The sequence below is a fragment of the Kryptolebias marmoratus genome, linkage group LG10 (genome assembly GCF_001649575.2).
Source record: "Kryptolebias marmoratus isolate JLee-2015 linkage group LG10, ASM164957v2, whole genome shotgun sequence".
Classification (NCBI taxonomy): Eukaryota; Metazoa; Chordata; class Actinopteri; order Cyprinodontiformes; family Rivulidae; genus Kryptolebias; species Kryptolebias marmoratus.
Genome location: NC_051439.1, coordinates 2,118,335 through 2,131,958, shown reverse-complemented (window position 1 = coordinate 2,131,958; position 13,624 = coordinate 2,118,335). Strand labels below are relative to the sequence as shown.

Below are 13,624 nucleotides of genomic sequence, written 5' to 3'. Positions count from 1 at the left end.
GGTCTCAGCACCCTTCCTCCATGTACAGTAAGTTGATGAAAAAAGAGAAAAATCTAGGAGAGAAAAAAATGCTTGAAATCTCTGTGTTTTCACTTCAATAACTACTAATTGGTTAAAGTTACAATCATTTTGACTGCTCAGGTAAAAACTTCAAAGTGTTAACTTCACATAGAGCCTAATCTTTAGTTTGACCCACAAAAGGCTGAAGAATAGCATCTAATTTAATTTGGGTACATCTTTTCCAGGCTTCTTGAGCTTTTTGAGGTCAAGTGGTAAGGGGTTAATGTCAATGTTTTAAGCAAAGTTATTATACATCATGACACACTTACAATAACAGTTGGGAATGACTCTCAGCTACTACTACACAATATTTTAACTCAGTATCTATAAAATTATGAGTTACAACATTTTTGTGCTTCCTAAGGTCAGTTTATTTGTGGAAGAAATCTTAAAGAGGGTTGACTACAAAAGTTAACTGACTGTAAATATACACCCAATGGTTACTTTCTGAAAGTTTGAACACAATCTGAGCAGTGGTTCATGAAATATTTTGCTAACATTCAGACAGAGTTGAGTTAGTTAATAGAAAAGTTTTAAAAACAAATGTTGTGCAATCAGCTAGGGCTCAAAGTATGGGTTGTGAATGGCTTTCAACTACTAACACACCAGTTTTTAACTGACTGTTTGTAAAACTGACTGAATTGTAGCAATTTTTGTGTTGGCTTAGGTCACTTTCAGACATCCAGAATTGGATTGATACCAGGGTTTCCCCCAGCATATTATTAGCCTGGCGGCCCGTCAGGCTAAGCTCCGCTTGTTTATTATAAATATGTTGTTTTTTTGTACAAGTTTTTTCCACCTGCACCCCCAAAACCACTACCTTTATGTACCTCACTGCGCGAGGGTACGCGCGCCAACAGTGACATAATCGAGCTGTTCCCCACCCCTGCGTGAAGGTCCCGCGCGGTGTTGTGTCATGCACCTTTTATAACTTGGCGCGGAGCACGTACACCGTGCTCCATTCAACCATCTGCTCTCTTTTTACTGTATTTCCACTGGTTACGTAGCGTACTGCCCCCTGTCTTTTTGGAGAATAGTGCTCCGACGTAAGCGCCAAGTATAAATGCCTCCATCGCGCGCTGTTCGCAGAGCCCTGTGGGACTTTAATGAGCCCTGAGGCCGAGCCTCCTTCAGCTACAGCTGGAGTTAGCATGTAGTCAGAGCCACAGTAATAAATATGGAATGAGCGGGTTTAACCTAAAATGGTTAGTTGAGCCGAAATTCAGCAGGTGGCTTTACAAAACGGAATATGTTAAGCGTGTTTTGTACGTAGTGAAAATAATATGATGCGAGCTAATTTATCCTTGTTTAACAGTAAAATTATTCTATTAAATTCAGCATTAGATATGTTTTGTTGTTAGATGTAGTGACCCAACATGCAGCCTGTACAGTACAGCATCTCTCTGTTTATCAGAGTTCTCTGTTGTTATTCATTGGCCTTGACGTGAGACGGGTTTTGGTGCTTTGTTTGCACTTTTTTATTTATGTTAATTTAATTTATTTGTAAATGTGTCTTAAATTAGGATTCAAATTAGGTGCAATCAATCATTTCTTATTATTTATTTATTGTAATTGTATTTTTTTCTTTGTTTAAAAAAGTATTTCAAAAGTGCTTTTTTGTAAAACTAGTTGTGTAAATATTTGACACAAATATCTTACAGTATCACATAATAAATAGCCATATTTTCAACTTTCCTGTCAACTTTAATCTTTTTTTTTTACTAAATGACGGTCGGCCAGCGAACGGCCACCTACCACCGGGCTTAGCTTGTTTTCTGGGGGAAACCTTGGATACAAAGGTTAAGCAGTTGTAGCTGTACATTCAGTGATTATTTTCTGAATGTTTCATTACAATCCATCTAGTGGTTAAAAAGATATTTTGCTAACAGATACACAAGCAAACACAGAGACAAAAACATCATTGGTCTTTTGCAATCAGTGGTGTGCAATAAAAAGATTCAACATGAAATAGACAAACTCTTAGGTCAAATGTAAATGTAACTGCAAAGATTCAGTGTATCTACCTAATGACTACAAATAACAAATACAAATAAGTTAGATTTATGAAAAGCAAATGTTTGGGGCAAGATGGTAAGATCTTACATCTAACATTGCAAAAAAAAAAAAAAACAAGCAGCAAACAGTTCTCCATTTTTACTGACATATAGATTGTTGGCATCAAACGCTGCCTGGCTCTGATTCTAGCTTTTATACTCAAACAGATTTCCAACCTTCCTGCAATATGTGTGTGTAAGATTCACAGAGCTGATGGGTTTCATACACTTTCGCACCACATGTTCATAGGATAAACAAATTTGAAAGTGATAACGTCTCTGCAAGACACTGGCAGTGCACAGACAGTCAACTGAGTAATGTCAGGTTGGGCAGAGAGAGGTGAACCCAGAGCGCAGACTCATCGTGGCCAGGGAGAAAAAAAACTCATTTATTTTAAAAGAACACAAAACAAATGGCTGACATGGCAGCAAAAACTAAACATAACAAAATCCAGAAAACCGAACATGAGGCAAGACAAGAACCAGACAGCACGTACAAGCAACAACTGACCAGCGACAAGTGGAGGACATGACCAGGTTTTAAGAACAGGAGGAAATTAGTGGATGTGGGCACAGGTGAAACAATTACAAAGAGGCAGGTGTAGATGGGTGTGGCAGGCAGACAAGAGTGACTGAGAAGTGAAATGATGACAGAGGCGCAGAGAAGACAAAACATGAAGATAACAAAAGTGAAAGTGAAGTGAAGTGAAATTTATTTATACAGCACTTTTCCGCAACAAGGCGATTCAAAGTGCTTTACAACACAGAAACAAAAATCAGGTACATAATCAAATACAGATAAAAACATCATATCAAACATCATAAAAACATAATCAAATATAGATACAGATGTAAAAACATTAATCATGTATAATCTAAATGAAATAATGAAACTAAACATATCTAAACAGCTAAGACAGTCAAAATAGTAGCTAAGATAATCTAAATTAAATCATGATAAAGTTAAAGCTGAACTAAACAACAATTAGGAATCTAACAATCTAACAATATCTAAAATATGAGCTAAGATAAACTAAATTAAACTAAATGTACAGGAAGGCTAAATAAGGTAACATAAACTGAAACATGGTTATGCTAAGCTAATGGTACAACATGGCTAACCATATTTTCTGCACCATAAGGCGCACTGGATTATAAGGCGCAGTCTCAATTATGGCATCCATTTCTGTACTCTCACATTTTATCCCATTTAGTATGTCAGTATTGGAAAGAGGTCCAAATCAACTATATTAAGCCTCATGGACATCTACATATCATATGTTTGAGTTTTATAGAAAGTTTTCATACCAGCTTTCTTTAAAAACTACAGTGCTTTGAAAAAGTCTTCATACGCCTTGAACTTTTAGACATTCTGTCACATTACAACCATAAACTTCAAAGTATTTTACTATGATTTAATGTTTGATAGACCAACACAGAATAAAGCATATTTGTGAAGTGGAAGGAAAATGTTACATGATTTTCAAAGGTTTTTACAAATAAGAATTTAAAAAGTGTGGCATGCATTTGTATACAGCCCCTATGAGTCACTTTGTAGAACCACCTTTCACTGCAATTACAGGAACAAGTCTTTTGGGGTTTGTTTCTACCAATTTTGCACATCTAAAGACTAATATCTTTGCCCATTCTTCTTTACAAAACAGCTCAAAATTGAATGGAGAGCATCTAATCAGAAATATTTAAGTTTTGCCAAAGATTCCCAGTTGGACTTAGGTCTAATCCATTCCATTGTAGCTCTGACTTTATAGTTGATTTGGACCTCTGGAAAGTGAACCTTTGCCACAGTCTCAAGTCTTTTGCAGCCTCTAACAGGTTCTCTGTCCTGTATTCATCTCAATACATCTTCCTGTCAACTTTGACCAGCTTCTTTGTTCCTGCTGAAGAAAAGCATCCCCACAGCATGATGCTGCCACCACCGTGTGTCACAGTAGGGAAAGTGATTTCATGTAGGACAAAAAGTTCAGTTTTGGTCTGATAAGCTCAGAACATCTTTCACATGTCTGTTGTATCTCTACATGGCTTGTGTCAAACTGCAAACAAAACGTCTTATGTCTTTCCTTCGACAATTACTTTTTTCTTGCTGCTCTTCCAAAAAGACCAGATTTGTGAAGTGAAGTGCAGTGAAGTGAGATTTATTTATATAGCACTTTTCAGCAACAAGGCGAACAAAGCGCTTTACAACAGAAAAAAAACAGAATCCAATACAGCAGGTACATAATGAAACACAAAAAAGAAAAACACATCAATCATGTATAATCTAAAGGAAATATAGGATAATCTAAATAAAACCACGAAAACAGATGTATTTAAGCATGAGCTAAGACAGTCAAAATAGTAGCTAAAATAATCTAAATGAAATAGAATAGATATAGAAATACAGAAGTAAAAACATCAATCATGTATAGTCTAAAGGAGATATAGGATAACCTAAGTAAAATCATGAAATTAAACATATCTAAATATGAACTAAGACAGTCAAAATAGCAGCTAAAATAATCATATAAAATCATGATAAAGTTAAAGCTGAACTAAACAACAATTAGTAATCTAACAATCTAACAATATCTAAAATATGAGCTAAGATAAACTAAACTAAACTAAATGTACAGAACTAAACTAAATGTACAGGAAGGCTAAATAAGATAAAACATGACAATGCTAAAACTAACGGTACAGAACTTTCTAATAGTACCCCAGGCCCGCAAGGCAGCCGACGTGAGAATTCCTAACTAAGATAATGAACGAGGGAAGGAGAGGGGGAGGGGGTTGGAGTAAGAGAGATGACTCAGAAACAGTGAAAAATGTGTGTGTGTGTGTGTGTGTGTGTGTGTGTGTGTGTGTGTAAAGGCGGTGGAAGACGATGTGGTGCATGTTGTATGAGTGTTTGTGTGTGCGTGTGCATGTGTGTTTGCAGTCCATGAATCAAATCAAGATGCCATTGTCTTTGATAATGCTGGAATGTTTATCAGCCAGCCCAGAGCAGATCCACAGATGTCCTTAGGCAGAGGGAGCAGAGCATCTTGTTTACATAAAATTCCGAGGAGAAATTGAGATAGCTGACCAAGGTTAGCCTAGGGGAGTCAAATTCACAAACAGTAATTGTTTTGGTTAAGGCAGACTTGTTTTCCGTCTGCCTTGAAAAGTCTTGCTGATATTTCTCAATGGCAAATCCAAACAGCCAAATTCCAAGACCATTCCGCCTGATTCGAGTGAGCAGTTTCCTCAAGATGTAACCTATATTATGAGTTCCAGAACCACAATTCAGTCCAACTTGCGATTCAGCTCCCATAACCACACAGTTTGATTGTTGACCGCCGAACCCATCAAAACAAATTTGACGATAAGTCAGGTAACTGCTTAATCCAAACAGCAGAAATCCAGTTATCAAAAACCCAAATATGTGAAGATCTTTGGAAGATCTTCACATATTTGGGTTATCCCATTTCCTCGAGGAATCCATTGTGTATCCAGCAAAAAATGTTCCCTCAGGGTAAGTCAGAGCTCTCCCATGTTCTGTCTTCCCGTCAAGAAAATTTGATCAATTGCGTTGAGAGACCAGCTGACCAGATCCATGGTTTAAAATTTTTTTGGAGAATATGTAAAAAAGAGGCTCAGAAAGAAAGCTGGGCAGAGAGGCGAGTTCAGGAGACAGAGAGACAGAGAGAACAGGGAGAAAAGAAAACACGTCCGCCTTCCACCAGGAGCAGAGAGAAAGAATTACTAATAGTTGTCCTGCGGACAGATTGTCCCTCCTGAGCTGTCCTCGGGGCAGTCATCCCCAAACTGGAGCAGTGGCTAAAACAGATCCCAGGAACAACATCAGACATCTCAGTCCAGAAATGTGCAGTTCTACGCACAGCCAAGATACTGCACAGAACCCTCAAGCTCCCAGGCCTCTGGTAGAGGACCCGAGCTCAGAGGATGAAACAAAGACCACCCGCGGAGGGCAAAAAGGGAATTTTTATATGTATATATATGTATATACATACATATACACACATGCACACACATATACTGTACATTACCAGCACCTTACAGTGACGGTAATGTACAGTGTATATAACGTCCAAAGCGCACATACCTTACTTTCTTTAAAGAGATGGATCAAGAACAACATGGATCTTTGAGAATAACATATTTTAGACAGATTTATGCTCACAGAGATGTTCCATGTAGGCAGCAAGACAATGACTTTACAATGAAAGAAAAAGTAGTTATGTCCAGATTTTTACAGAAATAACAAGAGCAAAAAAATCAGAGCATGTTTACACTGAAGGCCTAAAGCTAGACTACCTAGTCTGAGCCCCAAGTATGAGTGCAGGTATGTGAGTTTATGTGTGTGTGGACTGCTGTCCCTGTCCATCACCAGGTCATATGAGGAGCAGATTAGGGTTTCTAACCGCAAACCTCTGTCGCCATGGCCCATCGTCACGGAGCCGGAGAGGAGAGTCACCCCGATCCAAACCACTGGGTGACTCACACTCCCTTGTCACCATGTCCCAAACACACACACATCTAAATCAGGACTTTGTGTTAGAGCAAGTGATCGTCATCCCGTCTCCATCCCCAACATCTTCACTAGAATGGTTCAGAATAGATAACTGCCATAACCCTGACATATGGCTCTAACAAAAGTTATTTGCATTACAAATGTTGGCTGGTATATTTAACCATTCTTATTGCAGCTCCCTCTGAGTTCATTTATAAAAATATAGTTATCAAATTTTCAAATGAATCTGATTTCTGAAAACATTAACTAACTTTAAGAGTGTTTGTCTTTCATCAAAATATCACATGAACCACAGTACAAATTTTAATGAAACACTTCGAAAGTAATCTTTGGATGTACAATTACAACTGATTAACTTTTGGAGTCAACCCAGTTCAAGAAGGCTGCTACAAGCAACTGAACTTAAAAAACACAAAAATGGCTCTAACTTTAATTTTCAGATATTGACCTAAATTGTGGTGTTATATGAAATTAGGCTTGTATTGTTTTTACTGTTAAAGCTACAGTGGGCAGTTAGTTTAGAATACATTTTTAATATGTTTGTTAACTACATCTGCACATCCTTTTAGGTATTAATAACTGGAGTGACCAAAAAGGAGGAAAAAATACATAAATTTGTATTTTAGTTACAGTCAGCTAAAAGCCTCAGCCAAATCTTTGTTTCATGTCTAAATTAATGATTAGATAGTCAACCTGTCTGTTGCAGGCAGCAGCTTGAAGATCTCAGAGTCATTATGTAATAATAATATTATTATTATTAATTATAATGATAATACAATTTCTTTACCTGCTTCTTGATGTTTCTAACTAGAACATTAAAATTAATTTGATGAAGAGGATGGTTCTTAGTATTCTTACCAAAGAAAATTTTCATGCTTTTACATGTTGTATGATCATTGCCTTAAAAATACAAACATACAAACATATTTCTTGCATTTTATGAAAATAAATACAAAAAAATTCAAAATATTTATATTCTCTTTTACAATACAAGACTAAGGTACAAAGCAATACAAAACAATATTATATGACACAATCCAATGCACTTTATGGTTCCAATTAGGGGAATTTGTTTTGGACTCTGAACTTTTCTGAGCTTGTTTGAGATTTAGGCCATGTCCTCACAGGAACAATTTTTAAAATAATTTAATGCCTCTAAAAATAATCTTGTAAGCAACACAGTGTCTCTAGAAATAATTTCAGCATAACAGAAATGCAGAAAAAAAAACTAAAAGCTGTAGTATGTCAGGCTTGTATGTGGCACTGTAACACAGCATTGAAGATACACCAGAAACAGGAAACAAAGCATGGAGCATGAGCTTACTCTTGGGGTCACAGGTTAGAGGCAGGTCTTTGTGGTTTTAAAAAGGTTGCATTTAGGCTGTCCACATGAAAACACAAGGGTGGCAATTACATATTTTTCAAAAATATACAGTTCACCTTACACCTTACACCTTACACCACACAACTCTCTAACCCTAATTGCATGTTTTCCGTAATGTATCCTGGATGACATGTTTGAATATCACTTAGGAAACAACTCTGTAATTTATACCTATTGTTGGGGGGTTGGAGTTAGCCTCCTGATCCTAGACTTACGGTCTTAAATATTATATGCTGCTTTGTTTGATCATCCTGATAACCATTCCTAAACTGACCTTATAGCTCTTTTGAGTGTCAGTCATTTATTTAACTCCAGAAAAATTAAATCTCAACTGATCTTAAAAATAAATTTGGCATCTTTCTTTTACAAACCAGCACTAACCAGCTGTCAGAACTACAGTAAAATACTAAAATGCCATCTTCAAAAACCAGAAACACAAATTCAGTTACTGCAGTTCAGCCATGTCACTCCACTGCTGAGTTGCCAGCTGTCACTTTAAGACCTGTTGGGGGGTATTTACAACTTGACGTACAAACAAGACCATAAAACTAGAGCCGCCTCATCACTCTCTTACCTCTTCCCCCATCTTTCTATTAAACCTGTGGCTGAGCAAAACCTCAACAGACAGAATTAAACTAATTAGTGTATGTGGTGGGAGCAATAAAGGCACTAAGTGAAAATTTAATAGATATTAAAACAGTTTATAGGATTTAATACAGTAAGGGATGAAAGTTAGACTCAAGCTATTGAATTTCTCTTTTATTTAAAAACAGTTAGCCCTAAAAATAAATAGGAGCACAAACGCACATAAAAAGCACCCAAACACACACATACACACACACATACACACCACATCCTCTGTTACTGGGTTATTTTCTACTCTGCTGTTTAGTGTCTATTCTCGGAGCCATGTTTGTCCATGTGACCCCAGTCGCTGCTCACGGTCAAATGCTCAGTTACTTTTCATCTTAGCGGTGCAGAAGTTTTCATGGTGCACAAGTTAACACAGCCACCTCAATACATTCTGCTCCACACTACTCCCTGATTTCCCTTACCCCCCCTCAAAGGGAAAAAGAAAATAATGTTTTTACCCGTCTGTGTGTGCATGTGTTTGTTTGTTTGACTATTTGCAAAGTATCTCATTAATCCATAGAGGTATTTTAATGAAACCTTCAGAAAGTAATCATTGGGTGTACAGTCCTGCTCACCATTATTGGCACCCCTTCATGATTTGCATAGCTGAGTGAATATCTTCATGATCATTCATTGATTAATTCATGTCAAATGTGTGGAGGCAGTCCATCACAAGTGATCTTCATGTGTGATTTGCAACAGGTGAGCCAAAATGGGTTTTCATATTGATTTGCAGCAAAGGGTGCCAATACCATTGGCATGGTAAAAAATATGTTTTTCTTTGTTTTCCTCATAATGTTTATCTTTTTAAATGTTTTTGATCATTTGCTGTTTTGCATCAAGCACAAGCTATCAGCAATAAAATGTTGTTTCACTTGATGAATTTCCTTCAGTAAATATTCCATTATATGTACTTAAACTTCATGGGTGCCAATAATGGTGAGCAGGACTGTAATTATCTTTTGGGGTCAAACCATTTAGATGGGCTCCACGAACAGCGTGCGGTGGAGGCGTTTATACTTTGCGCTTACGTCAGTGCAGTATTCTCCAAAAAGACGGGGGCAGTACGCTACATAACCAGCGCCAAGTTACAAAAGGTGCACGACGCAACACCACGCGAGGCCTTCGCGCAGGGGCAGGGACAGCGCGATTGCGTCACTGTTGGCATGCACCCCCGCGCGGTGATGTAGATAAAGGTAGCGGTTTTGGGGGAGCGGGTGGAAAAACACTTGTAAAAAATGACACATTTATAATAAACAAGCGGAGCTTAGCCTAGCGGCCGGGTCATCAAAGTCTGGCGGCCCGCCTGCCTTGACTTTTTACACATCTGTTTGTTTGACTGTCCAAAATCTCAGTTTATTATTTTTGATTTACAAGTCACTTTCTAAGTAGCACTGTTGAGGTAAGATACCTTAAAAGAAACGGCCTGTAGATAAATTTTTCTGCTAAAATGCAGTGAGAAAGCTGAATGCTTTGCTGAAATTTGCTGAAGAAGCAGAACACTAGATAAAAGCTAAAAGTAGCAAAACATTCCCTATAATCTGAAAGTAGCAAAAGGCTAGCTAAAGTTGCTAAAGGCTAGCTTAAAAGTAAAAATAGCAGAATGATTGCTAAAAATGTTAAGTTGCAAAAGAAGACAAAAAATTTGTAAGAATGGTGTAGCAGATTTCAAAGAGAACAGTATTTTTGAAGAAATTGAAGATTGCAATGTATTTCTGTAGGGAAAATAATTGTAAATAAAGTTAAATATTTCGCAAAAGTATAAAAGTGATAAAAACCAGAAATCATATTCTGATATATGAATGGCTAAAATAGCACAAAGTATGCAGAAGCAGTTAGACTGCAAAAACAATGTAGAGAAAAACAACAGCATTCACATAACAAGTGAAAAATAGAAAGGAAGAAAAAGGGAGGGTGATGTAATAAGCAAGTGAAAAAGAGAAGAATAAAACTAAAGAAACAAAAGCAGAGTACAACCCCTGGCAAAAATTATGGAATCACCAGTCTCTGAGGATGTTCCTTCAGTTGTTCAATTTTGTAGAAAAAAAGCAGATCACAGACATGACAAAAAACTAAAGGCATTTCAAATGGCAACTTTCTGGCTTTAAGAAACACTAAAAGAAATAAAAAAAATAATAATTGTGGTAGCCAGTAACAGTTAGATTTTTATAACAAGCACAGGGAATAAATTATGGAGTCACTAAATTGTGAGGAATAAATTATGGAATCATGAAAAACAAACAAACAAAATAACACTCCAACACATCACTAGTACTTTGTTGCACCACCTCTGGCTTTTATAACTGCTTGCAGACTCTGAGGCATTGACTTAATGAGTGACAAACAGTACTCTTCAGCAATCTGGCTCCAGCTTTCTCTGATTGCTGTTGCCAGATCAGCTTTGCAGGTTGGAGTCTTGTCATGGACCATTTTCTTTCACCACAGATTTTCAATTGGATTGAGATCCGGACTGTTTGCAGTCCATGACATTGACCTTTTGTGTCTTTCTTCAAGGAATGTTTTCACAGTTTTGCTTCAAGGCAAGATGCATTATCATCTTGAAATATGATTTCATCATCCCCAAACATCCTCTCGATAGATGGGATAAGAAAAGTGTCCAAAATGTCAACGTAAACCTGTGCATTTATTGAAGATGTAATGACAGCCATCTCCCCAGTGCCTTTACCTGACATGCAGCCCCATCTCATCAATGACTGTGGAAATTTGCATGTTTCCTTCAGACAGTCATCTGCATAAACCTCATTGGAATGGCACCAAACAAAAGTTCCAGCATCATCACATTGCCCAATGCAGATTCAAGATTCATCACTGAATATGACTTTCATCCAGTCATCCACAGTCCACGATTGCCTTTCCGTAGCCCATTGTAACCTTGTTTTTTTTCTGTTTAGGTGTCAGTAATGGCTTTCTTTTAGCTGTTCTGTATGTAAATCCCATTTCCTTTAGGCAGTTTCTTACAGTTTGGTCACAGACGTTGACTCCAGTTTCCTCCCATTTGTTCCTCATTTGTTTTGTTGTACATTTTCTGTTTTCAAGGCATATTGCTTTAAGTTTTCTGTCTTGATGCTTTGATGTGTTCCTTAGTCTACCAGTATGCTTGCCTTTAACCACCTTCCCATGTTGTTTGTACTTGGTCCAGACTTTAGACACAGCTGACTGTGAACAACCAACATCTTGTGCAACACTGCGTGATGATTTACCCTCTTTAAGGAGTTTGATAATCCTCTCCTCTTTTCAATTGACATCTCTAGTGTTGGAGCCATGATTCATGTTAGTCCACTTGTTGCATCTGTTCTCCAAGGTGTTATCACTCCTTTTTACCTGCATACTAACAAGCAGGTTTAATCTGATGCAGGTGTTAGTGTTTGTAATGAAAATTTGCAGGGTGATTCCATAATTTTTTCCTCAGAAATGAGTGATTCCATAATTTATTCCCTGTGCTTGTTCTAAAAATCTAACTGTTACTGGCTACCACAATTATTTTTCTTGATTTCTTTTAGTGTTTCTTAAAGCCAGAAAGTTGCCATTTGAAATGCCTTTGGTTTTTTGTCATGTCTGTGATCTGCTTTTTTTCTATAAAATTAAACAGGGGTTGTATAATCTGCTACAATCAATGCAAGTGCTTGTTTATCCAGACGAGTTAGAAAAATGGGTTTGGTCAAAACAAAGATTTAGAGTAAACACAAGAAATGAAGGAGAGGCTTGACTGCCTTCCAAATATAGCTGCAAGCTACAGTTACACCTATCTACAGTGTGCCTCTGCTTGTAATATGGCAACACAATGACAAAAAAATGATTACATGAGCTGACTTGAATATCACTTATTAGATTCAAATATTATAAAACCAGGAGTTACCCAAGAGCAGAGGAGGGAGGAACTACCTGCCTCTGGTGTTATCAGGTGCACATCTATGCCAGAACAGACCATCTCAGTCTGCTTAGTCTGGAAAATTATGTAGATGAAGTAATCTCAGGTGAGACTAAAATATCTCATCTAGGGCAAAATATTCTTGCACAAAAACACAGATTTGTTATTGTTTCTTATTTTGTTAGAGAAAACCACAAGATCTTTGGCTATGAGCCAGCATGTTAAGAGTACAAAAACAATGACTATAGCCATGTATGACTCACCCTGACACACACCCACTCTCTGGGGTCGGGCTTAGAAAAGAACATTCTCCTATTCCAGCAGCAGTTCAAAGGCAGAGTGGGGACACTGTTCTTTTGGCCCTAACTGGCTGCAGGCCTGGATCATCCCACACTCTACAATCACAATGCATCATTCTAACACACTGACCAATAAGTCACACACACATTGGCCTCCAAGCAGAGCTGTCAGTTAAGGAGTTTTATCAGTGGTATCAGCTTTCTGTAGTCACATATACAGTATACAGCACCTTTAGGGGAAAACATGGTTTGAAATTATAGAAAATAAATCTGTGTTTTGAACTTCTTCTTAGTCTAGGAATAAAATAAAGTAAAAGAACTCAACTTTAGCTGCAAAAGACAATAGTGATATACAATAAAAGACCTAAACTAACTAAGTAAATGCCTTTATGTCATGAAGCGTGGAGACAGAGGTGAACCCAGAACGCAGACTCAGAGCTGAAGAAACTAATTTATTAACTAAAGAAAACCATCAAAACAAAAGGGCTGACGTGGCAGCAAAACTAACAAAGACTAAATCCAAAAAAACGAGAGAACAGGGCATGGCAAGGAGCAAGACACAAGGAGACCAAAACGGAATGATCCAGTGACTAGTGAATGAGAAAGACCGGTACTTAAAGACAGAGGATAATGAGAAAAATGGACACAGGTGAGTGAGAAACAATTACCAGCAGGTGGAGATGGGCGTGGCAGACCTAACAGGAAAAGTACTGGGGAGGTGGAGAGTGACAGCAAACATAAACAGGAAAAACTAAACTGAAACAAAACACAAAC

General features: G+C 37.5%; 1 protein-coding gene across 2 annotated transcripts in view; it reads right to left on the bottom strand.

Moving 5' to 3' along the window:
- ppp2r3a (protein phosphatase 2, regulatory subunit B'', alpha) overlaps nucleotides 1–13,624 on the bottom strand; it is a 131,889-nt gene that overhangs the window by 74,726 nt on the left and 43,539 nt on the right. The window contains exon 1 of one of the 2 annotated variants that reach the window (XM_017436423.3): nucleotides 6,217–6,399. The exons of the other annotated variant lie outside the window; for it this stretch is intronic. The gene's annotated coding sequence lies outside the window, so the exon portion shown is untranslated. Of the gene's footprint in view, nucleotides 1–6,216; nucleotides 6,400–13,624 lie in introns of those variants that run through there. 2 annotated transcript variants of the gene reach the window in all.